Consider the following 27,303-nt stretch of genomic DNA (forward strand, 5'->3'; position numbering starts at 1 on the left):
AGTACACTGTACAATGGTTAAGTGCTTAGTAAATGCTTTTTCATTTATTAGATTTTTCTACAAAAAAACAGACAAATCCAAAATTCTTTTCAACATATTTATCCATGACTCAGCACAGATAACATGCTTATAAAAGTTTTGCATTAGATGAACAGGGAAGAGATAATTCACACATTATCTAGCCTTTGCTAGATAATCATACACACACACACACACACACACATATCATTCCCCCTAATTATGGGTATTCCTTAACTAACTGGGTCCTCTTCTCTTCTCTCTATATAGTCTCTGACTTCATGAGCTTCCATGGGTTTAATTATCATCTCTATATGGAAATTTTATATTGAGAGATCTATATATCCAGTCCTAGTTTCTCTAAGCTTCAATACTGCATCATCACAACTGCCTAACAAACATTTCAAAACGGATGTCCCAAAGTTGTCTCAGGCTCAACATGTCTAAAACGGAACTCATGATCTTTCTCTCCAAAACAACCCCTCCTCCAAATTTTCTGTCAAAGGCACCACCATCTTTTCAATCTTCTCACCACTACCCTTGACTTCTCACTCTCCCTCACCCCATATATCCAAGCAGTTGCCAAATCTACCTTCACATCTCTTGTAGCCTACCACCCCTTCTCTTCTCATATATCTTAGTTCAAATCCACATCACCTCCCACATAAAACTCCTAAATGACCACCATGCCTTAAGTCTCTCACTGATCAAGTCCATCTCACATTTTGTTGACAAAATGATTATCCATTAGCAAAGATGACTATGTCGCTCCCCTACAAAAACTCAAGTGACCCCCTACTGCCTCTATGATAAAATCCAAACTCTTCTGTTTAAATTTTAAATTCTTTCATAATATGGTACTAACATATCTTTCCAGGTCCAAGGGATATAATTCCCCCTCCCACACCCTGAAATCCAAACAAATTGATCTTTCCTTGTATCTTCACATACAGCTTGTCATCTCTCCAGACTCTGTGCCTTTGCACTATCCCCCATGTCTGGAATGCACCGCCACCTCATTGCCACCTCAATCATTCTCTTCAAGACACAGAAACACTTCCTTCTGTGATGCTCCCAACTGCTAATGTGCCCTTTCTCAAAAAATACATATATTTAACTACCTTTAATGTAATTGTTCTTTTTCTATTTCTTTCTTCCACACACTTATATATGTACCTATTGTCTCCCACAATGGATCATAAGCTCTTTGTGAACAGTAACTGTTAACAGTCTTTGTTTTTGTATCCCCAGTACCTAGCACAATGTCTGGCACATAACAGATATTTAATGCATGTTTGTTGATTGTTGATGCATTGACCAAATGCCAGAATTAGAATCCAAAACAAAAGAACAGAGAGAGAGAGAGAGTACTTGACAGACTAGAATTAAAGGCCAAAACTAATAAGATGAAATTTAAGGAGGATAAATGTGAAGTCTTACCCATGGATTCAAAAATATCAACAGTACAACTTAAAAATATAGGAGGGCTGGCTGGATAACGGTGTTACATGCTCTCCAAAAGATTCCAACAAAATGGTACTCCCAGCCATGGCCAAAACTTCTCTTTATATATGCCCTTGATTTCATTCCCTTTTAGTTTTTGCCAGAAGATTGCTCCCTCAATTATACCCCCTTCTCTCTCTGATCTACTGGCTCAATGAATTCAAACATTTTTAAGTTTCCATCATCTTCAAAAAAACCTTCACTAAACCCGACTACCCACTGAAACACTTCCTGACAGTGCACACCACACCCTCTCTCTCTCTTTTCCTTCTCTCTCTCTCTCTCTCTCTCTCTCTCTCTCTCTCTCTCTCTTTCTCTCTTTCTTTCTCTCTCTCTCTCTCTCTCTCTTTTTCTTCTCTCTCAAACTCTTAAAAAATGCTGTCAATATTAATTGCATTTATTTTCCTTTCAATCTTACTCAACTTTTAGAAATTTGGTTTCTGCAGTCATTCCATTAAAACTGCTCTCTCCAAAGTTCCAATAAATTCTTAGCTGCTTAATCTGATGTTCTTTTCCCAGTCCTTATTCATCTTGACCTCTCTGCTGCATGACTGTGTCCCAGACCCATACCTGACATCACTAACTGCCTACAGGGCATTTTAAATTGGATGCCCTAAAGACACTGCAAATTCAACATGCTCAAAAGAGAACTCATTATCTTCTTCATAAAAATCTACCCTTCTACCAAACTACCTTATTTCTGTCAAGGGCACTACCATTCCTACCAGTCTACTAGGTTCATTATTTCAGCATTATCCTTGATTTTCTGTCTGCCTCTTTCTTTCTTCTGTGTCTGTGCACATGCAAGCACATACACATGACACATTTCCATTTCTACTTCCACAACCTCCTTCACATCCAACACCTTCTCTATTTACACAGCCACCACCTTAGTTAATACCCTCATCATTTCTCACCTAGACTATTCCAAAAGTTTCCTAGTCTGTCTCCCAGACTCCAGTTTCTCCCTACTCCAATCTATCCTCTCCATAACTGCCAGAGTGATTTTCCTTAAGCAAATCTGACCATATCACTACCTTACTTAAACTACAGTCACTCCCTCTTGCCTTTAGGATCCAATCATAACCTAGGCCCAACCCATACTTCTAGACATTATATAGTACTCCCCACTTGGCACTTTATCCTGTTATACTCTACTTTTCTCTGCTTCTCACATTCAATACTCAATATCCCATCTGGAATTCATTCACTCACTTATTTATTCTATATATACTTATATCTGTACATTATTTCCCCCAAAAGAATGTCAGCATCTTGAAGTCCGCAGTTATTTCAGAATTCTTTTGTCTTTGTAGCCCAATCACATAGCACAGTGCCTAGCTCATCTCAGGTGCTTAATAAATATCTGCTAATTACATTTCCTTGTGATTGTCAGCATTAATGGTCTACTGGTAGTTATCTCTATGAATACATGAAGGAACAGTCATGAATAAGAAAAGAACGCTTGATGAAAAGTCAAATATAATAAGATAAAATTAATAGAGATATATGTAAAGTCTTCAACTTTTATAAATCACCTTCAAAAACACAAAATGGGATAACATGGCCAGATACCAGTTTATAGGAAAAATTTCTGAAGGTTTTAGTAGACCACAATCTGTGAATGGCTCAATAGAGCAACATAACAGTTGAAAAAATGTATGCTCTCAGACTGAATTAAAAGAGGCACAGTATCCAGTATCACTGAGAATAAAGTCCCACTACTACCACTAATTTTACCCTTGTCAGACTACCTCAGTAAAAGTGTGCTTAGTTCTGGATGACCACAATGATAAATGACCTTCAGACCAATGTCATGAGAGAATAGACTGAAGTAACTAAATATATTTAGCCTTGAGAGGAAAAAACTTGGGAGAAATATGATAGCTACATTCAAGTCTTTCAAGGACTAACATGTAGAAGAGGGATTGACATATTCTGCTTGGTCCCAAAGAGAAAAACTAGTAGAAATTACCTGAAGCTAACTTCAATACAATGTAAGGAAAAATGTCCTAATTATTAGGGCATCTAAAAGTAGAATGGGCTATCTTAACCGAGAGTGGACTTCCCCACATCAGAGACCTTCAAGTAAAGGCTGGATGAAGTAATATGATCAAAACCGGTGCTTAAAGTCTGATGTACAAGTAAATTTTTTAAAAAGGCTGAAAATCCCAACTAGTAGAGAAAGTAGGCGAAATTCTATAGTGACCAGCATCAAGTACATAATATTTATATTTCTTCTACAGCTGAGTGACTGTTACCTGTGTGGGCTGACTCCTCTCCTAAAGAAGGTAGTGGGATGCAAAGAATGCCTCTCTTCATTCCAGGTTATAACAAAACTGAAGCTTTTATAGAAATGCTAGGAAGGTGGACTAACTATACCAGATTTTAATCTGTATTATAAAGCAGCCATCATCAAAACTACTTGGTACTGGCTGAGGAATAGAGTAATGAATCAATGAAATAGATTGGGTACAAGAGACTCAGCAGTCAATGACTATAATAATCTTCTGTTTGATAAATCCAAAGACCCCAGTTTTTGGGATAAGAACTCACTATTTGACAAAAACTGCTGGGAAAACTGGAACATAGTATGGCAGAAACTGGGCATAGACCATTATCTAACACCATATACCAAAATCAAGTCTAAATGGGTGCATGATCTAGGTATAAAGGCTGATCCTGTAAGCAATCTGGGAAAGCAAGGAATAGTTTACCTGTCAGATTTGTGGAGAGGGGAAGACTTTATGACCAAACAAGAATTAGAGAGCATCATAAAATGCAAAATGGATAATTATGATTACATTAAATTAAAAAGCTTCTATACAAACAAAGCCAATGTAACCAAGATTATGAGGGAAGTGGAAAATTGAGAAAGAATTTTTACAACCTATGTCTCTGATAATCAGGACTCATTTCTAAAATATACAGAGAATTGAGTCAAATCTATAAGAATACAAGTCATTCCCCAATTAATAAATGGTCAAAGGATATGAAACAGGCAATTTTCAGAGGAAGAAATTAAAGATATATATAAGCATATGAAAAAAATGCTCTAAATCACTATTGTTTAGAGAAATGCAAATCAAAACAACTCTGAGGTACCACATCTCACCGGCCAGATTGGCTAAGATGACAAAACAGGAAAATGACAAATGCTAGAGAGGATGTGGAAAAATTGGAACACTAATACATTGCTATGGAGTTGTGAACTGATCCAGCCATTCTGGAGAGCAATCTGGAATTATGCCCAATGGGCTATAAATAATTTCATACCCTTTGACCCAGCAATACCACTTCTAGGGTTGTATCCCAAAGAGATCAGAGGAAGACTCATATGTACAAAAATATTTATAGCAGCTCTTTTTGTGGTGGCAAAGAATTGGAAATTAAGGGGGTGCCCATCAATTGGGGAATGCCTGAACAAGTTGTGGTGTATGCATGTAATGGAATACTATTGTACTATAAGAAACAAGGAGCAGATGGACTTCATATTTACCTGGAGAGGCTAATACGAACTGATGCTGAGTGAGAAGAGTAGAACCAGGAGAAATTTGTACACAATTACAGACGACCAACTTTGATAGACTGGACTCTTCTCAGCAATGCAGTGTTATAAGTCAACCCCAAAAGACTCACAATGAAGAGAGATGTCTACGTGCAGAGAAAGAACTAGAAAGAACTGAGTTTGAATCCAGATGGAAGCAAACTACCTGCTCTTTTTCTTTGTCTTGTTTGGTTTTGTTTCCTCTTTCCCATTGTTCATTCCATCTGATACAATCCTTTTTTATAACCTGACTAATGTCTAATGTGAAAGTATTTGCAGATCAAATACTTGATTGTATGTGGCCATGGGTCAGGGGGGCAGAGAGAAGGGAGAGAAAATTTGAAACTCAAGGAATTGTGGATTCTTGTAAACTAAAAGTAAACAAATAAGTTAATAAAGATCAAAAAAAAAAATGAAGCCAAGGAGGCTAGGTGGTGCAGTGAACAGAGCACCAGCCCTCCAGTCAGAAGAACCAGAGTTCAAATCTGGCCTCAGACACTTAACACTTACTAGCCATGTGACCTTGGGCAAGTCACTTAACCCCAATTGCCCTGCCCTTCCCTCTACAAAAAGCAAAACAAACAAAAAAAAAGAAATGAAGCAGTCAAATGTGAGAAAAAATTTATTTTATTTTTAATTTATGGAATAAAACAAGCATTTCCACAACATAGCACAATAAAAAGATAATTGCACATGGCACCGCAAATCTACTATGCACAACTTACGATTCCTTTCAAATATACAACAAAATTATGCAAATTCCTTTTTTTCTTACCACCCTAGAGATGGCTACCATTAGACTCACAGAGGTATGTATGTGTATGTGTGTATGTATATGTGTGTGTGCTTATATATGGATGGATGGATGTAAAATTATTCTATATATACTTTATTAGTGTGAGGGATAACTTACAGAGAAGTTTCCCTATTCTGAAAAATCAAATCTAGAGTGGCTTCAGCATCCATTGGGCCTAAGTTTAGAAGTCACCTGACCTTACAGGAATCTGGGACTGAGAGCAATGGAGACCCTCCCCAGTGCCACCTCAGCAACAAGATATGCCAAATAAGGATAACACTGCCTTCCTTGCCACGAGTTTCTATGTCCTTTGTCTCCGAGACAGATTCCTGTGCTTAGTTTGTGGCTGGCCTCCCTACCAATGAGAGTGAAGGCCAGTTGGGGGGGTTGGGTTTCTGCATTAGAAGGTTATATAACCATGGGCTTCCTTCTACCTGTTGCTCTCTCCCTGGCAGGCAACATTCGTGCAACAGGGGCAGAGAGCCCTTTCTCATAAGAAAGAATAAAGACCTTTTCTGATCTCAGATTCAGACTCTGAACTCTTTTATTCCATACATCAGCAAATTTTTCTGATAATATACAGGTTTAGAATCCAAGCTAGGTAAACAACATATACACATCTATCTATAGATATGTATATAATAAACATTCAATAAATAAACTGTTCTCAAAAGAATTACAAAGAATTCATAACCACATGACAAAAATGTTCAAAAACACTAGAAATGCAAATCAAAATAAACGTGAGATTTCATCTCACACCCTGAAAACTGGCAGAAGTGACAAAAATTGGGAACAGTCAACATTGCAGGAGTTGTGAGAAGATGGACACACTAACATACTGGTGGAGCTGTAAAGTAGTACAACCATCATGGAAAGCAATTTGGCATCATGCAAACAAAATCACTACTAAACTGTTTCTATTCTTTAAAACAAAGACTTCATCACTGGGCTTCTTCAAGGAAGCCATTATAAGAAAAAAGTTCCTATATACTCCAAAATATCTATAGTAACAGTTTTTGTGACAGAAAAAAATTAGATACAAAGATGTCTACTGACTGGGGAATAGCCAAATAATTTGTGATGCATGAATACAAATTCTTCATCCACAACATCCAAGCCACATCATAAGAACAAACAAGTAACCCTCCAACATGCCTCAAGTTCCCAGTAACAACTGACCATATTGTCTCTAAAAAACATGTTATGTCTTTCAAGACTACTTCTAGTGTGGTTTATATTCACTCCTCTTTAAGGTTATTTTCATGTATAATTTTAAACTATAAGTTTACATTCAAGAATGTGAATTTACAGGGAATATTGAGAATTATTTGTTCTCAAAAAGTGTGAGATAGAAACCTGTGAAATGGAGACTTTCTCTTTGATACTCCAGGTCTTCATGATTAACCTAAACTTCTAATTGAATATAATCCTTTTTATCAGAAAATGAAATGTTGTAGTGTTTACATTTTTATTAAACACTAATTGAGATACCTACTTAAATTGAGAATTGAACTTGTTAAGTATGCACACCTTGTAAATCCTCTCTTACCAGCAAGTCTAAGTGAAGAAGTGATTGACTCTGCCCCCAGTCCTCCTGAAATCACAGTTGAAACAGGGAAACTTGTAAATTAAAGTTTTACCTTTTATCAAACACTTACTGAACACCTAGCCTTTGCAAGGCCCTATACTCATGCTGCTTTTGTTTTGTGACAAAGACCAGGCTGAAATGAATCAGAACTTTTGAAGATTGCTCGATACATTTCTAACAGCTGTTTTCATCTTTTTTTTTTTTTTTTGCCTTTTTTGGAGGGCAAGTTGGGGTTAAGTAACTTGCCCAAGGTTACACGGCTAGTTTTTTGTGTGTGGATGTTAAGTGTCTAAGGCCAGAACCGAAATTAGGTCCTCCTGACTCCGGGCTGGTGCTTTACTCACTGTGCCATCTAGCTGTCCCTGCTTTCATCTCTTAAAACTAGTTCAATTTCTGAAGAATCAAGAGTAGAGAATTTCTATAAAGGGTCCAACTAGAATAATATAATCAATCCTTTTCTTCCTATGAAGATAACAAGGAACTAGAAGATTAACATTGTATACTCTTACAAATCCACCTGAAATGTAAGGCACCATCCTTAAAGAATGAAAAGCTTAAAAACTTAAGAACTATACACATTTCTACAGCACCATTTTAATTGTAGATCACAAATCAAAAACTAGGAAAAGATTTCAAATAGCTTTTGAAATTATCAAATATCTCATGATGTATTATCATAACCAAAGGACATATGATAACCAGGAATAGAGACAATAACAGAATACTGCTTATTCAACATGCTGACTTCATACTTGGTATTTGATGTTTTAAATAATACACAAAAGTACAGTGTTTGGGAATTCAGGGACATAAGGAAAATTAAGTATTATAATGACAAAAATGAATGCATTTGCCATCTGAACACTTCAGTATTACTCAATTTTTTAAAAATTTATTAAGTACCCAATTATGTATTAAGGCACTGTGCTAGGAACTTGGGATAGTTAAAAATTAAATAAATCCTGTCTCACAGACTTAGGCTCTACAGGGGTTACAGTGTGTAGGCTGGGGTAAAATACAATGCACTTTAAGTAGGAAGAGAACCTTAAGTGGAATGGGGAGAATTAGGGTAGCCTCCATGCTAAAAAAAAAAAAAAGCTAAGCTTTAAAAGAATCTGAACAGATCATGAGGAACTGCATTTCAATAATAAAAGACAACTTGTGCAAATAAAGCAGGCCAACTGACTGATATTTAGAGTGTAAACAGAAGAGTATGCTGAGATCAGACTGGAATAGTAGGGTGGAGCCAGATTTCTAGGACACTTAAAGATGTGTTTGGTTGGGGGGGGGGGGAAGGTATAGTTGTCCCCTGATAAAATTTATATTTGTATCTATTTTCTGAATTCATTTTAATTTTTAATTCTAAATTCTCTCCCTCCTCCCTTCTCTTATCCATTGAGAAGAAAAATAAAAACCATTAAGCAAGACAGTGCTTCAATCTGTACTCTGTCAAGTTCTCTTTCTGGAGGTGGATAGCACGTTTCATACTGAATCCTTTGAAATTTTGATGGGTAACTGGGCTGAATAGCTACTCCATCTTTCAGATTTGATTTATCTTTCCAACATCTTACTGTATAAACTGTTCTCCTGGTTCTACTCACTTCATTTTGGCTCAATTCATACAGTTCTTACTAGGCTTTTCTGAAATCATTCCCTTCATCATTTCTCACAGCACAAGTTTCCCAACACATTTCTCAGCAATTCCACAATTGATAAGCATCCCCTCAGTTTCCAATTCTTTGTCATTAAAAAAAAGAGCTGGTATAAATATTTCTGTACATATGGGCCCTCTCCCTCTTTGATCTCTTTGGGGTATATAGCCTTAGAACAGTATCGCTGGGTCAAAATGAATATATGGTTTATTAGCTTTTTATGAGTAGTTCTAAACTGCTTTCCAGAATGGACAGGTTTTTTTTTTTTAATTCACAGTTCCACCAATTGGGCATTTGTGTACCTATTTCCCCACACCTCCTCCAGAATTTGTCATTTTCTGTTTTTGTCATCTTAACTAATTTGATGGATGTAAGGTTGTATATCAGTTATTTTCATTTGTATATTTCTCATTATTGGTGATTTAGAGCATTTGGTCATATGGCTATTGATAGCCATTCCTTCCTCTGAAAGCAGCCCATGATCATCGGTCATTTGGGAAATGGCTCTTTGTCTTATAAACATGACTCAGTTCCTGACATATTTTATTTATTCATTTATCAAAGAAATGTGATGCAAAGATTTCTTCCCAGTTTACTGCTTTTCTTATACTTTTGGCTGTGCATGTTTTATTCATTTATTAAGGGAGTTCACTTATGGCTTGTTCATTTTCTTTTGCTAAGATAAAGGTTACTTAAGTATTTAAGTATTCTCTTTTCTGTCCTGATATGGACAACTTATATTTTTATAAATATTGATCCATTTCATTATCAGTTTAATCGCCATATAGTTGGACAAAACAGTTCCTAATAATAGCTTCTATTTCCTCTTCACTGGTTATGAATTCACATTTTTTGACTTGATAACAGGTAATTTGGGTTTTTTTTTATTTTAAGCAAATTATACAATAGTGCATTCTACTTTTTTTTTTTCAAACACCTCCTGGTTTTCTTATTAGTACAATGATTTTCTTTTACTATCAGTTTTGTTCATTTCTCCTTTGATTTTCAGGATATCTATTTTGGTGTTTAATTGGGGGGGGGATTAATTTCCAGTTTTTGAATTGTTTTAGTTGTATACCCGATTCAATGACCTGTTATTTCTCTTTTATTGATTTAAGAGTTTGTATTTTCTTTTTTAATTATGTACTGCTTTGACTATATCCTACAAATTTTGTATGTTGATTCATTGTTGTCATTATGTTTAATAAAATTATTTCTACTGGGGCGGCCAGGTGGCTCAGTAAGAGCACCGGCCCCAGAGTCGGGATAACCTGGGATCGAATCCAGGCTCAGATACTTACCACCACACCCAGAAATAACTGGCCTTGTAACCTTGAGCAAATTACTTAACCCCGATTGCTTTAAAAAAAAATTAGTTTCTTAAAAAGCCTCCGTGCCTCACTATTGTACAACTGCTTAAAAAAAAATATTTCTGATTTGTTCTTTGAATTCTTTAAAATTAAGTTATTTAGATTTCCAATTAATTTTAATCTATGCTTCAAAGGCTCTTTATTAAATATAATTTTATTGCATAACGGTCATAAAAAAGTACTTAAGATTTCGGCTTTTCTATATATTTCTGAGATTTTTATGTCCTAATAAATGGCCAATTTTTGTGAAGTTTTCATGCACAGATGATACAGATATATTCCTTTTTTTTTTTTTTGGAGGGCAGTTGGGGTTAAGTGACTTGCCCAAGATCACACAGCTAGTAAGTGTTAAGTATCTGAGATTCTCCTGACTCCAGGGCTGGTGCTCTATTCACTGTGCCACCTAGCCACCCCTGATAGGTATATTCCTTTCTATTTCAATTCTATATACACCAAAGATCCATCATATCTAATTTTTCTAAAATTCTGTTCATCTCCTTAACTTGTTTATTTTATGGATAGATTTATCTAGGTCTCAGGGGTAAATGGAGGTTCCCAAACATTATTTTTTTTGCTTATTTTTTTATTGCTTATTTTCTCCTATAATTCATTTAACATTTTCTTTGAGTATTTAGATGCTATCCATTTGATACACCATATTTAGTACTGATATCAATCCATTTTTGGGGTACCTTTTAATAAAATGCAATTTCCTCCTTTATCTCTTTTAATTAGATCTATTTTTGCTTTTGCTTTGCTCTAGCCCCTTATTTTAACTCTGTGTATCTTTCTGTAACAACTATTTTGTTATAATGTAACAGTAATGGAATTTAAAGATCCCCTTGCATTGGCAAGTAAACAGGTACTTAGCACTTAGTTTCAAGTTAATCATATCAAGCCTCTGTTAAGTAACAGAAGGTAAGAACCCCTGTTGCTGACATAACAGAAAGGTGTGAACAGTGAGGAGCTAATACCTTGTATATAAGGAAAAGTAACAGAAAGGGGCTGACCAGGGAAGAGCTAATACTGTATATAAGGAAAATCCCAAGCTGGAGAGTCAGAACTTCTTGGAGCAAGCTAAGTGGAGGCTGAGAGGCCCAGGCTGGAGAAAGAGATTTTGATTTTGAGAACAGAGCTTATGATAGCAGAGCTTCTTCTGAAAGCCAGCTGAAACTTCTGCTGAGAGCTTCTGAGAACCATCTGGAACTGAGGATTTCCAAAGGCCAGTCGGAGGTGCCAGAGGAAGCATGACTGTGGTGTCAGTACTTTGACTGTTTTAGGTCTATGTTGATTTCACAGGCAGAAAGTGAAATAATGAGGATGCTGGAAATGTGCATGAATGTTATTGTGGCTTGGTTAAGTTTTGTCTTCCCAGGAAAAGAAACTGTGAAGGACTGAAGGTGAATTAGACACTGTGAGCTTCAGCATGGAACAGGAATTACATGGAAAGCTGGACTGGGAACTGTCTGCCTTTGAACTCAGGGGGCAGTTGGTTAGATTCAGGCAGGAGCTAGGACCATGGAAGCTGAAACCCTTCCTCGAGTCAAGATGAAAAGACCTCTCCTGTTTATACAAACTGATGCTGAGTGAGAAGAGTAGAACCAGGAGAAATTTGTACACAATTACAGACACAAGGTATGTGTGATGACCAACTTTGATAGACCGGACTCTTCTCAGCAATGCAGTGATATAACTCAATCCCAAAAGACTCATGATGGAGAGAAATATATGCATCCAGAGAAAGAACTAGAAAGAACTGAGTTTATATTCAGGTGGAAGCAAAATACCTGATCTTTTTCCTTCTTTTGTTTGGTTTTATGTCTTCTTTACCATTTTTCATTCCATCTGATACAATCCATCTTTATAACCTGATTAATGTATAATGTGGAAGTATTTACAGATCCTATACATGACTACATGCCGCCATGGGGGGGGGGGAGGAGGGAAGGGGACAAAATGTGAAACTCAAGGAATTGTGGAATTGAATCCTGTAAACTAAAAGTAAACAAATTAATTTAAAAATTTAAAAAAAAAGAAAAGAAAAGACCTCTCCTTAGGTATTTAATGCTGACTGATGGGATTGTAACTTATCTGTGACCTAGGGGGTATATGGCTTTTGTACTTTCCACTACTCTAAGAGGGTACTTAGTAGTGACTGCTGATATTGTAACTTAATTGTGACTTAGGGGTGCATGGCCTTTGTACTTTCCAATACCCCATAAGAAGGTACTTAGTAGTGACTGATGATATTGTAACTTAATTGCACCACTGGGTAGAGGACTTTGAACTTTGTACTTTGTGTCAATTAAGAAGGCTTGTCTCCTTAAGAATGAATGTACTTTGTTTAAAACTACACGATCACTTTGGTGAAAACTATGTGGCCACTTTAGTGATAAGTTGTTAAGCCCTAACATTTTAAATACTGTATTTTATTTTCTGCATATGTTTTGTCTTGGTTTGTTACTGAATAAATCAAGAGTTCACTCTACTGTGTAATGAGAACCTTGAAAGCTATTCACAGCAGCAATCCTCTGGAAAGTGGCTCATGCTTGGCTTTACAGCTCTATTTCTAATCCATTCTGATATTCCCTTCCGTTTTATGGATGAGTTCATCCTATTTGCATTCAGTTATGATTGCCGTTTACCTCCATTCTATTCTATTCATCCTCTTCTTTTTTTGCCCTGTTCCTAACGAGTCCATTTTGTTTCTTGGCATTCTCACTTAATCTCCTCTCCCATCTTCTTAACCCTTTTCTCTATTTTCTTATTGGATAAGATTAATTTCTATACCCAACTGTGTATATCTGTATTCTTCCCTCCTTAAACTTGTTCAGATGATAAAAAGGTTTAAATTGCCTAATTCTCACTGTCCCACCTCCCATTACATAAACTTCCATGTTCCATTTGTTTGAGATAATTTTCCCTATTCTTCATTTCCCTTTCCCCATTTCCAGTGCATTCCTCTTCCTCACTCTTCCATTTGTCTTTTGAAATCATGCAAACATTATAGATTCATGCCCACGCTATCTAATTAGACATCTGGTGAGGATAAAGTTCTGGGGGAGTAAAATATAGATAATTTAACCTTTTTTAGTCCCTTATGATTTCTCACTCATTATTTACCTTTTCATACTTGCCCCTTGTGTCTGACGGTCAAATTTTCTATTCAGTTCTGTTCTTTACCTCAAAGAAGCATGAAGATTCTCCATTTACTTAAATGTCTATTTTTCCCCCATAAGATTATGCTCAATTTTGCTGAGTAGGTTATTCTTGGCTATAATCCTAGATCCTTTGCCTTCTAGAATATCCTATTCCAACTCTTCAGTCTCTCTACAATGATGGCTGCTACATATCACGTGATCCTGATTGTGGCACTGTGGTAATTGAATTTTTTTTTCTGGTTGTTTGCAGCATTATCTCCTTGGTGTGGGCATTCTGAATTTTAGGTATAATATCCATGGGAGTTTTCATTTTATGGTTTCTTTCAGGAAATAACTAGTAAATCCTTTTAATTTCTACTTTGCCCACTGGTTCTAAGTCATCTAAAAAAAACATTTTTATAATTTCTTGAAATATATCTATGCCCTTTTTATTCATGATTTTCAGGTAGACCATTGATTTTTAAATTATCTCTCCTCCATCTATTTTCTAGGTCAGTAGCTTTTCCTGTCAAGTTCTTGATGTCTCAGGAAATCGTTAGATTCCATTTACACTGTGAGCTCCTTGAAAACATGTACTGCCTTTTGCCTCTTTTTGTATCCCCAATATTTAGTACAGTGCCTGGAATGTATGAGGCTCTTTAAAAAATGTTGATTGTGCAATTCTAATTTTTCAGGAAATATTTTCTTTAGTTTTGTATCTCTTTCACCAAGCTACTGATTCTCTTTATATCTTTCTTGATTAGCTCTCATTTTCTCTCCCACTTTTTTTCCTCTACCACTCTTTTTTGGTTTTTAAAATATTTTTTTCTCTTTTTAAAACTTTTCTTTCATTCTTGCTTTAACTCTTCTAAGAATTTAGCTTCTGGCCAATATGCATTTCTTCTCTCAAGTTTTGCTTGTACATATTTTCAAGTCATTGTCTTCTGTTCTATGTATTAAGCTTACTTTGTCACTATAGTAGTTCTATTTTATAGCCAAGTTCCTCTTTTGTTTGCTCATTCTTCTTGTACTTCTTGACTTTGAACTCGATGTTGCATTAGGCTCTGCTCACTGGGGGGGAAGTAGGTTAGGAACCCACCCTGTCCTGTCAGGGTGTCAAGCTTGAGCTTCTTCAGCTTTCATAGCTCAGTCTGAGATCATGCAAGTTTTCAGTGCTTCCAAAGTAGTATGATCCAGGAAGAAGTCTGTTTACTGCCCTCCTGATCTGAACTTGACAAGCTCTTGATTCAGGTTTGGGTTTGTTGACTTATATGTGGTTGAATTTCAATAGACTGTTAGACTCAATCACTATCTGCCCTCTGGGAAGTTCAGAGCAGGTTCTGAAGGCTCAGAGCAAATGAACTGCTTGCTCCACTTTGGTCTTGTTTCCTACCCTGGTTTTTTTCACCAAATTTCTATGCTGGGTCAAGGGTTTGAACTGAGTCACCTCTCAGCTCCTGGGCCCAAAGCCACACAATTAAGTTTCTGGAATTTGTTTTAGGCTCAGTACTCTGACAGGGTCCTGAGCTTGGGTGCAGTCACTCCTCTTTGTCCTGTATCTATGACCCAGAACTGAGTAACAGGTGACAGTTGGCACATGGCATATGTTCCTGCTCCCAGTACTAGTTCACGGGTTCCCCAGAATCTGTCTTGGTTCTTCCTGCACTGGTGTTCTCTCTGTTCCCTTGCAATACCTGGGCACTGGAATGCTCCTGGTCCAGCCACTGCTGTTACTGCCATACTGTGCTCCTGTCAGCTCCTACCCCAGTTGCCAAAAACATATTTGTCTTCCTAAATTGACCTGGATTATAAAAACTCACTGTGAGTTTTTCTTGTCTTCCTTGATCAGAATTTGGCTTGGCATATGGATGAGGTGTGTTGGCATAGCTAGGTAAAAATGCTCACATTCCACCATATTCACTCTGTCCCCATAGCCCTTAAAATACCAGGGAGAAAAGTTTGCATTATCCTAATGAAAGCCACTGAAAACTTTTAACCAGGAGAGTGACATAGACAAACTAAAGTTTGAAGATTATTTCTGCAGCTATACAGAAGCTGCATGAAAAAACCATTGGAATAAAAAGAGACAGGAAGCAAAGGTAAGAATTTGTATACTATCATTATAGGAGGCAAGAGGTAAAAGGTGCCTAAATGAAGGTGTTGACTGTTTTAAAGGATAGAAAACTAGAGAGAAGGTGACAGATACTAGAGATAGTACAAAGAAATAGAATTGACTTAACTTGGCACAAGATAGGAAATGTTAAGGATAATTTAGATTACAGAATAAGTAACTAGAAAGATAGTAGTAGTGCCCTTTAAAGAATAAAAAGGACAATCTAGAGGGAAAGATTTAAGTACCATTTAGGACATATTTTGAAATGCCAATGGGACCCCGAGGCAGAGATGATAAGCATATATCTAGTGATGTACAGAGCTCAGAAGAGAGATAAAATTAGATACATAGATTTGGGAGTCATCTGTGTAGAGATGATATCTGAACAGCCATCTGTTTAGAGATGATATCTGAACATATAAGCTAAAAGGATCACCAACTAAAGAAGTAGAATGAGAAGATGAGAAGTTCTAGAACATTGCCTTAAGAAACATCCATTGTCAAGGGGCAGGAGATTGATGATTTATCAATTAAAGAAACTGAAGCATGGTCAAATGGGTAGAAGAACAAGATAGAACTATGTCAGGAAAGCCAAGAGAGAAGAGAGAATTCTGGATGGAAGTAGTGCATCAAAAATATTAAAAGCTATCCATGGGTCAAAGAGAACAAGTACTAAGAAAAGAGCCCCGGATTTAGCAATTAAGAAATCACTGATGATTTTAGTGAACTTACTTCAATAGAGCAATGGAGTTAGAGCATGCTTTTAAGAGGCTGGGAAGTGGCTGGCACAGTAGACGGAACAAAATCAAACAACCCTAGGAGTTTTGAAGAGAAAAACAAAACTTATATAGAATGTTATCTTGAGCACACAGTAAAGGTTTTTGAAGAATGAAGAAGATCTTTTTATGTTTATAAAGAAAGACCTAGTAGAAAGGAATGATCAGTAGTACAAGCTCCTGAATTAAGAGATTAGATCAGGGGTACAAGTAGATGTGGTTTCTCTGAAAAGGCAAGTGGAATAAAGCAGGATAGAATGGACAAAGTTATACAGGTATTTTGAGGTATGAAATAAGGGAGATGACGCAATTTATAACAGATAGTTCTCAATTATCTCAGTAAAGTAGGTGAGGTGATGAGAAAGGAAGTGATAGGTGAGGCACTGGAGAATGAAGGAGAAAAAACATTTGACAAAGGAACTTTGAATATGACAATCAATCAAAGATAAATACAGGATAACCATGCAAGAGTAAGGGCCCAGTTGAGATTAAGGCACATGAATTCATAGTAGATCCAGTCAACATCATTATGTGACATCCTCCCGTAGTATTCACAGCATGCAAGAGAAGGCAGATGGTAGGATTGACTCAGGGTTGAGGATTGGTAGGATGTGAATGGCAGTAGGATAAGAAAGCAAAGGCCCGAAGCAGAAAAAACAGTGACATTCGTTTTACACAAAACAATTAAATATGCAATATGGAGCCTATCTCAGCCTACAGATGACACGGTACAAAACCTGGCAAAAACACACATACCTAAAAACGAAGGAATAGTGATGTTTCAAATTATACCAGGCTGAAATCAGTCCTTAAAAGACAATATCAACTGTTATGGCTTACGTAAGGTACATGTGTACATTTAGGGTAGGAATGCTAATTATGGTTTAACATGCCTTCCCCTCAAATCTACCCCTTATTTCTAAGAAAGGTCATCAACTAACAAGTAACACAATATTAAAAAAAAAAATTTTTTAAGCTAGCCTCTTTAACAAAATAAGAAAAGGAAAATGCAAAATGTTAATCAATTCTGAATTTAATTAAACTTTATTCTTCCTTCAACACTCCTTTGTACCCTTTTAAATACACATACATATCTGTCTTTTAGAGATGAGATAGTAAGGAATATAAGCCATAATTATAAATAATTTCAAAATCACTGAAAAAGATATAATCTATTTATGTTATTCTTTATAAGTGTGCAAAGTACCATCCAGAGTATCTTCAAAATACAGTTTTGTTCTCTAGGCACTTATTACTACAACTTTACTTAAAGTAGTCTTATAAAAACAATGAATATTTAATTCAATTCTTATAAAATTGTGCAACATGTACAATGAATCATAGTTTATCATGAATATTAATTTTATCAAGTTGCTGTCTGATCATCAAGAAAGATTAACAGCTTTTATAAGTCAATAATAAGTAAAGGAATGGACACAACTCAAACTTCTTTCCTTTTATCTCTGTTCTGAAAGAACTGTTAATTACTGACCCTTTCTTTCAAGGCTCAGATCACTTATCTTCTCCGCAAAACTTTTCCTTGTTCCCCTAGATAAAAGAGATCTTTTCCTTCTCAAATATTTTATAGCACTTTTCCTGATATGAAATCCTCAAGCAATGTATTTTGTTCACTCTTTTGTGTGAATTATATGGTAAAACAGAAATGAACTATTCTAGCACTGGTTTCCAGGAATGAACTTATTTTAGTGAACTTATTTCAATTAATTAAATTTCTATAAACTAAATTTCCTGCAAAATGCACCTAGAACAACATGGGTTCTAATAGATCAGAATTCTCAGCTGCAGGAGGGTTTCAACACATGAAATCATAAAGAGCATTCTAATTTTATTGTTTGTGGACACCTCAAAACAAATATATTTGAAAGAAGAGAAATAAATTAAAAACAGTAGATTTAAGTTCTTAAAATAAGGACTGACTATTTTTTAAAGCAGTCAATCATACTAAAGTAATATAGGTCATTTGTTCTGGGTTTTACAAACTTTCAAGCTGTAATTTCATCAGAGACATAGAAGCTGAGGGAAAAGAAAGAGGAAGAAAGAGGAAGACATTGGCTGAAGGAGTCACAATATCAGCCAAAAGGCATTAGAACTTCCCACACTGCTACAAGATTTTGCTAATTCAACAAGGGTTATTTATAGTGTTATCAGAGACTTCAAGACTACACAAAAATTGCATTCACATCTAACAGTTACTTTAACTAAATCCACTAAACCTGTAGGAGTTACCGGACAAGAAGTGGAAAATTAGTTGCTGAAATAGTTGAGTCGTCCATTACTTTCATAGTTCTGGTCTGCATCAGGAAAAGTAAAAACTAGAGAAGGCTATTACCAACTTCCTTCCTTCTTTCTAGAGATTTAAATAATACTTAAGTAGTTATTACTGGGAGGAAACTGTATATCCCTTAACTTTTTAATTAGCAAAGGGGAAAGCTTTCTGAAGTTTTGACATAAGAACCAGGAATTTCTAGCTAAATGGTTATAATAACTTTCTACAACAGGATTTGAAAGTAAGCATTACCCATCCAATGAAGTAATAATAAATAGTTGGCATCTACATAGCACTTTACCTAGATTTTCTCATTTGAGCTTCAAAACAACCTAAATGGAGGTAGGTACTACAGGAATTACTAGTTCTATTCCATAGGTGAGGTAACAAATTTAAAGAGATCAAATAAATTGCTCAGGGCGACATGATTAGGGTCAAAGACCACGTCTGAATCCAGATCTTCTTTACTCTGAACCCAGTATTCTATTTATTACAAAATATTTCTTAATCAAAAAGTATTTTCCAAATCCTGAATAAGGACAATAAGGCTTTTTTCTCTCCAACGGAACGCATTAACTAACAATATTGCAGAAGCCAGATGACAGAATATACACAGAAGAAAATTACAAATTCATGATTGCTCTAAGTGACACTTTTTAAGTGAGACAGCTCTGAAACCATATATTACAAAAACCTAGTAAATCCATTACAACATTCCAAAATATGGGTTTAAATTTACAAGATGTATGGCTATCGGCTCAAAATCACATTATCAAGTCCTATTAAAAAAAAAAAAAAGCCAGTTGCTGGCAAAGTGGTGTAGTTAGGTAAAACATTTTCAAAGCCTCCTTTCAAATCCACGTCAAGTTGCTTTAATGGCATTACCTCTAGTCCCAAGGTACAGAAACAATTCCCGAAGGCTATTCACCGGGGGCTGCGCTGCCGCCGATCTTCCCGGTCCCCCAGTTTTCCCCGCCCCCCCCTGGACTGGTACGAAAACTCTGCTCCCAGCTGGACAGACCCCGTGGGTCCGAAGTGAAACTGGTCACGTGAGTAGCTCCTGACTGCACCGAGCGAAGCATCGCTCTTCAGACTGGAAAGAAAGAAAGTCGGGGCAGTGCCCCCTCCCCTCCCCCACCCGCCCTGGCCCCCCCTGGCCCCCCGCAGACCCACGCCGCTCTCCAGAAAGCCCGCACGGGCCACCCCTGGGCGCCAGATCCCGCCAGGAGCCGCAACAGATACTAACCGCTGGCTACTTGGGGCAACTAACTTCGTGCGGCGCGGCTGGGCGCAGAGCGGCCAAGTGCAACGCCAAAATGCCGCCCGGGGAGCAGTCGCAGGGAACTGGAGGCGAGGACTCGACACGGACCCCCGGGGAGGACGCGGAGAGCTGGGCGGAGACCGGAGGCTGAACAAAGAGTGGCGGTGGGGGAGGGGAAGGGGGCGTCACTGGGGACAGACCGACCGACCGACGGACGCCTCCTTCGCCCCAGCTCCCCTACCTCCTCCCCGCTCTCCCCCTCTGGAAGGCGGGTCAGCCTGCTCTCGCTCCCCACACACTCAGAGGGAGTTCTCCCCAAGACCGGGGCACTAGAGCTCACGTGCCTGGGGATGGCGGCTCCGGCCCCAGCGGGGTCAGCCCATTTGTCAGTCAGTCCCTTCCTCTCTCCCTCCGCCTCCGCGCACGCGACTCGCGCCCTGCGCGCGCACCGCAGCCTCGCTCCCGCCGCTCGCGCCTGCGCGCGCACCGCAGCCTCGCTCACGCTTCCCCGTGCCCCCTTTATTTTCCCCCACCGAGCGAGTGCTCGCCAGCTCCCAACTGGGTCGGTCCTACATTCATGAGCAGTTTAGACGATCCCGTAGGCTACGGAAAAGGGCTGGGCCGCACCCTAGGGGAGGATTCAATGACCCCAGGGGAGCTGTCCACTGTGGGGAACCTAGGAGGACTGTGGACTGCTGCACAAATTCAAGAGGGTGGCGAGTTGCATCCAAATGGAGTTCCGCTCTGCGCTGCTTAAAAAAGAGGGTTGCCCGCCTGGGGGAAGATGGGAGAAAATTTGGATCTCAAAAGCTTATGGAAATAAATGTTGAAAACTAACAATAAATTATTTAATATTTTTTAAAAGTGGGTTGCCATCATTTAAAAAAAAGATTGGGGTTCAAATACATGTGTCAATGTGGACAAGTAATTTCCCCTCCTTAGGCCTCATTTTCTTTATGTGTCAAATTCGGGAGCTGGACCAGAAGATGGCTTCCCAGGCCCACATCTCAGATTTCCTAATTATAACCTTTCTGCAGTAATGCTCTGGTCGAGAAGGCTTGAGAGTGGAATCCAAACTTCCCCAGACCGCTTCACCCTACCATTGCTACCCATGTTTCCCTGATAATAAGACACTGTCTTATTAAATTTTTTGGAAAGAAAAACACCAGAGGGCTTATTTTCAGGGGAGGGCTTATGTCGTCCTGCCTCAGCTCTCCTCCACGGCACTGCTCTCAATGGCGCCAGCAAGCAAATCACTGGGGAAGAACAGGATGATGCGCTCACTGCTGCAGCTCTGATTGGATGCAGCTCGGAGCTCAGCCTGCGTTTCAGGGCGGGGGACGGTGCATACAGAGGGTACCGTAATATAGCGTGTAGGGCAGGGGATCACCTTCACTACAGTAGCAATCTCAATGGGGCTTATTTTCAGGGGAGGGCTTATTTTAGAGGAATCTTACACAATAAGGGGAGGGCTTATTTTCGGGATAGGTCTTATTATTGGGGAAACACGGTATGTTAAGCAGGAAAATTAGCTCTATCGGTATTAAGTAAAGTGATCTGTTTGGTTTTGCTTAGCAATGCAAAGGAAAAACGAAATGTAAACAAGGCAAAGGAGGGAGACTAAATTTTCATGTTTTTTCCCCCTAAGGAGATCAATGGTTACAAAGCTGAACTTAACTTCTTTAAATTAAAACATTTTTGAAAGAGACATGGAAAGCATTAAACTAGGACGATTCTATTGAAATAGTACGAGTACTATTATAAAAGTATATCATAAACTAGTATAAAAGTACATTATAAACTTTGAGATTTGACAGAAACCTTAGTACAAGTTGAGTACTATCCCCTTCTAGCATAGGCTATATACTACATTAATGATAATTACTAATAATAATAGCTAACATTTATATAGCACTTCCTTTGTGCTTTACAACTATCCTCTCATTTAATCCTCACAACATCCCAACTCAGAGCAAAGGCAAACGGGAGTTAACTGCTTGCCCAGAGTCACACAGCTTGTGCATGAAACCAGATCTGAACTCAGGTCTTCCTCACTCCAGGCCAGGTGCAGTATCTACTTCAACACCTACAGATACATATTATTTTATACATTGTAATACAGTGTCTAAATGACTGGGAGCAGAGCAGCTTTTTCTTCCTATTCCTCCATATTACCTGTTGTAGTCAGCATATTTCTGTAGACAAAGAAAAACAGACAACTGGGACAATTAGGAGGATAGTTTTCTCCCCTCTATTTTATAGACTGTCTTCAGTTTATGGTTTTGCTTTAATTGTGAAGGTTTGACTAGTGGAGACTTAGTCAATTTAATTCAGTGATATTTATTGTGACTGCTGTGTGCAAATTATGTTTTAATTGATCAAGTATCCCTGGTCTATTCTGTCATTAAAAAATGACACAGAAGTATCAGTTAGTTTAGAAATAGGAATGAAAGATATATAAAGAGAAAAGGATAAGAGAAAAATCCTTCTCTTCCTCCTCACCTTATTAAATAATATTTCATATTAAGCATAGTTAGGCACACTGGGCTAAAATCAAATCCAGATGACATGTCCTTTACTTTCTACATAATGAAATAATCTACAGTTAAATTTTGATACAAATTTCTTAAGATTACAGTTTTGAGGAATAGACAGAATGCCTATAGTCAAGACCAGCTCCTTCATCCAAATAAAATAGGCTTTAGGTCAAGCATAAAAAACTAATAAAATACATGGTTGACTGTGATAAGCATATATAACTAACTACATTATTTGTTTAGAACTATGATAAATTAGGGCGGCCAGGTGGCTCAGCGAGTAAGAGCACCGGCTCCAGTGTCAGGATGACCTTGGGATCAAATCCGGGCTGGGATACTAAGCACCACATCCAGAAATAACTGGCTGTGTAACCTTGAGCAAGTTACTTAGCCCCGATTGCTTTAAAAAAAAAAACTATGATAAATTATATGTAATCATATATACACACATATACATGTATACATTTAAGTACAGTTTAAATTCCTTGAGAGGAGGTACTGTTTCATTTTCATCTTTCTATCCCTAACACTTGTCAGAGTGCCTTGCCTCTATTAATTTGATATTAAGCTGACGTACCTGTTTAACTCAATTGATACTGAGAGAACATTTAACTGCCTGGAGAAAAAGAAACCTCAGAGCCCATGCCTTAGCTTATCTGAGAAGCCAGAAATGAAGTTGAGAAAAAAGATAATGCAATTCTCACTTTTTGCCCAGTTTCCTCCATTTGAAGTGCTATGTGTATTGTGTATGACAATTATCAATGAAATTTGCATAATCAGTTCCCCATTAACTAATTTTTTGTCCTAAAATTCCTGTCCAAAAGATGAAATTCTCTTTGGTGAAAAATAAATAATACTGAAAGACCTGCTAGATCTTGTCATGTTATTATCTTCCCCTACACTCCAAGCAGAGGTCCTATCCTTTTGCAGATATTTGTCTTGCCCTAATCAGAACTTTAAAAGCCTTTAAAAAAAAATGTTTGGGTTTTTTTTGGCACAGTGAGCAGAGCACCAGCCTTGGAATCAGGAGGACCTGAGTTCAAATCTGGCTTCAGACACTCAATACTTACTAGCCCTGTGACATTGGGTGAGTCACTTAACCCCGATTGCCCTGCTTTCTCCCCTCCAAAAAAAAAAGCAAAAATAATGTTTTTCTGCACTTATATGCCTCAGTTCATACTAGTTTGAGTTTTATTGATTATACTTATAGCACCTTGCTTCTCTTTCCTATATGTCTATAATTTATTGCCCTCATTTCCATCTTTGTATCTTTTTAAAAATTTTAGTCTGCAGATGTTCATCCACATAGATCCCTTTAAGCACTTCCCTCTCTTTTTCCTTATCACTTTCTATCCTCTGCTAAACTTTCCCCTTTAGTTTCAAACCTATGAATTTTACTTTTTACTGAGTTCTTTGAAATCCATCAAGAAGTAGTTATCTCAAGATATAAAGCACTGATAATACTCTTCTCAATCCTTAAGTCATATATCCTTAAACATACTTGTAGATGACATCTATGATTTGGTTTTCAGTCCAGGAGAGACCTACACTCAAATACTGCTTCCATCACTTACTAGCTGTGTAACCATAAACAATTCCCATAACTTTTCTGAGCCTTGTTTTTCTCATCTGTAAGTTGAAGATAATAATTAATTACCTCCAAATGTCATTTTCTGAATATTACTTAAAATCAACATATGTGAATTGCTTTGTAAACATTGACATTGTAAAGGTTATCAGCTATTGAAATAGCCCAGGAACAATTAGTAAATTAAAAGTATTGCTTTTGGTGCTTTCAAAGGCTTTGAACCATTTCTTCCAAAATAGAAGAATTTTTAAAGGGTACGCCATACAAGTACTTGGGGAACAACTAACCTTGCCCCTAGCAGAATTTGAAAAATTATATTTAATTAAATCCAGGAAGCCTCCCATAAAATTTTCAGAGATGGGATGACTGAATCTTAAGAACTATGTTTGCATGCTAGGATAACTTTGTTTCAGGAATACTTTTAATATGGCCATTCCCATTTTCCCACAATTCCTGTCAATTCCTTGCAAAACCCTGTACCTGTATCTCCTTCAATGTTGTCCCTAAGCCTGAAATAGCCTACAATGCTTCCCTGTTTTTTTTTTTTTAACACTCTGTAGGTGTTGCTGTAGCTTTGAAATGCCAATAAAAATATACTTCAAACTTGTTAAGTCTTATTGAAAGGAAGATTTTATAGACTGGGACTTTGAGGAAGGTTGAAAATAATGACTAGCTAGAAAACTGGCTGAAAAGTAGGTCAAGTGTCACCAAGCAAATCCACATAAGTTGTTGAGGTAAAGGGAAATTAGATATTCCATGTGCCTGGATATATTGAACTTGGTGATTACTATAACATCTGGATACATGCAAGCTTTGAGAATTGTAGAAATAGGAAAGGTACCAAAAAACTGGAGGAAAGCAATCATTTTCCCTATTTTAAGAGAGTGGGAAAAGACAGATACTAGAAATGGAAGACCAATGAGCTTAACATATATCCAAGAAAAATTAAAAATAAATTAATAGTTGGTGGGTGAGTACTTAGATGAGGAAGCAATGATCACTAGGAGTCATCATAGGTTCACTAATAAAAAAAGGCCTGCAAAACTAAAATAATTTCATTTTTCAAAGGACTACTAGATTTATAGATTAGAGAAATGTTATAAGTATGACAAGACATTTGATTATAGCTACTTAAAAATAGAATAAGCCCTTTTTAGCATCCAAGCAGAGATTAGACAAACATATGTCAAAGTTTGGGTACCCCAAAGAGATTAAAGAAGGAAGAATAAAACTAATTTTATAGGAGCTTTTTTTGTGGTGCCAAAGAATTGCAAATCAAGGAGATGCCCATCAGTTGGAGAATAGGTGACCAAGTTTTAGTATATGAATGTAATAGAATACTATTGCACAGTAAGAAATGATGAAGGAGACATCAGAAAGACTTAGGAACACTTTTGTTAACTGATGTAGAGTGAAATGAGCAGAACCAAAAAACAATCTATATAACAATATTGTAAAAACTCTGAAAGACTTGAGAACTCTTATAAACACAGTTACAAACACAAATCCTTAGGATTTATGATAAAACAGGATACGTACCTTCTGAGAGAGAGTTGATTAATTCAGCAAAGATTGAGATTTGGGTTTTTTTTAGTCTGGTGATTATGTGAATTTGTTTTCTTTGGCTCTACATATCTGTTACAAGAACTTTGTTTTTCTTCCTTTTTCATTTGGGGGACAGGAGAAAGAGATGGCAGACTTTGGCTAATTGAACAAAAGAAAAGTTTATTTAAAAAAAAAACTTTGTCAAGGATACGTAGTTGGGGGGGGGGAGCCAAAATGGTGGAATAGAATCAGGAAATTCCATGAGCTCCTGCCACAATTACCTCCAATATCTGTAAAATATGACTCTAAACAAATTTTAGAGCTACAGAACCCACAAAGTGACAGAGAGAAACAAATCTCCTGCTGAAGCCAGCCTGGGAGGCCAACAGAAAGGGTCTATCATACCAGACTGGGAGCCTAACACAGTCCTGCCTGAGCCATGCTGTGTAGAGAACTTTCAGAAGTTTCTCAGCTTCCCTAATGAAATGTTCCCCTCCCCTGTATTATTATCTGAAAGGCTACAGGGCAGACAAGCAGGAGGATGTATTATGTAGGGGATGTTTTGGGGTCCCTTGACCTTGCTAAGGTATATTCCCCCTGTCCTACACAGTTACCTGCAAAGGTTACCCAGCAGATAAGCAAGAGGGCATGTAATCTTTTTTGTTTATGCCTTTGGATATGGTCCTAGAATAATACCCTGATAAACAACTAACCTTACACAAAGCTAAATAGTGAACAGGATTAAGGGAGGCTCCTTCTACATTATCTGCATTACTTTGATGTAGGATCTTTCTACATTGTCTGCATTCTTTTGGGGTGTCTACATTCTCTTGAGGGGCATAAAAACTCTGTGAGCTCCTTGCATCTTTGGCTCTGTATGAAATGGCCCTGTAATAAACAGACTATTGATTACACCCCCATCTCATTATTCTCACCGCTCACTAGCCCACTAACTGTGGTGGCCGCAGTAATGCTGAGCCCTGGGTGGCTTGGACCAATGGCTCAGAGCAGGCAGAGCAGACTTCAGGAGAGTGAATCACCAGCAGCTGTGGAGGTTTCCAGACTTTTCAATCCATAAACGCCAAAGAGAAAGTAAAAGGTCAGCAGGGAACTCTGTTCGAACTGTGTAACAGAAAAGCATGGTCTGCTTCTGCCCCTGGGGCTAGAGGTGGTGGAGACACAGAGGCTACAGCTGCTGCTGTTACATGGTTGCCTCCAGAGCTCCTGGCCTACAGATCATAGGAGGACTAAGCAACCATTCAGAGAGTAATAGCTCTTACTTTGACCTGCTTGGATCTGGATCATGGTATTGGGTGGTGGTCCTGGGGTGTGTGGCCGGTGTGCCAGAGCTTGTGGGGGCTTCAAAGAGGGTGCTGTCTTCAGACCTCTGACAACATTTGTGAAAACCCCAGTGATTTGGGACAAAGCTCTCCACTCTGGAAGGAGAGTTCTACTGTGGCAAAGAGCTCAAAAGTCAAGTAATTGGCTGGCAAGATGAGCAAGCAGAGGAAGCACAATCAGATCATAGAATCCTTTTTTGGGGACAGAAAGGATCAAAACATCAACCAGAAGAAATCAA

General features: G+C 37.7%; 1 protein-coding gene across 5 annotated transcripts in view; it reads right to left on the reverse strand.

Moving 5' to 3' along the window:
- The window catches only part of OSBPL1A (oxysterol binding protein like 1A), a 359,956-nt gene extending 338,998 nt beyond the window's left edge, over nt 1-20,958 (reverse strand). For 2 of the 5 annotated variants that reach the window (XM_069099806.1, XM_069099802.1), the window contains exon 1: nt 20,040-20,957. The gene's annotated coding sequence lies outside the window, so the exon portion shown is untranslated. Of the gene's footprint in view, nt 1-5,020; nt 5,039-19,678; nt 19,867-20,039 lie in introns of those variants that run through there. The other 3 variants (XM_069099804.1, XM_069099803.1, XM_069099805.1) reach the window with 3 other exon arrangements.
- Between the last annotated feature and the right edge of the window lie 6,345 nt (nt 20,959-27,303).

This window comes from Petaurus breviceps, unplaced genomic scaffold (assembly GCF_028583685.1).
Source record: "Petaurus breviceps papuanus isolate PSGF00001 unplaced genomic scaffold, PetGlider_PUasm1.0 38, whole genome shotgun sequence".
Taxonomy (NCBI): domain Eukaryota; kingdom Metazoa; phylum Chordata; class Mammalia; order Diprotodontia; family Petauridae; genus Petaurus; species Petaurus breviceps.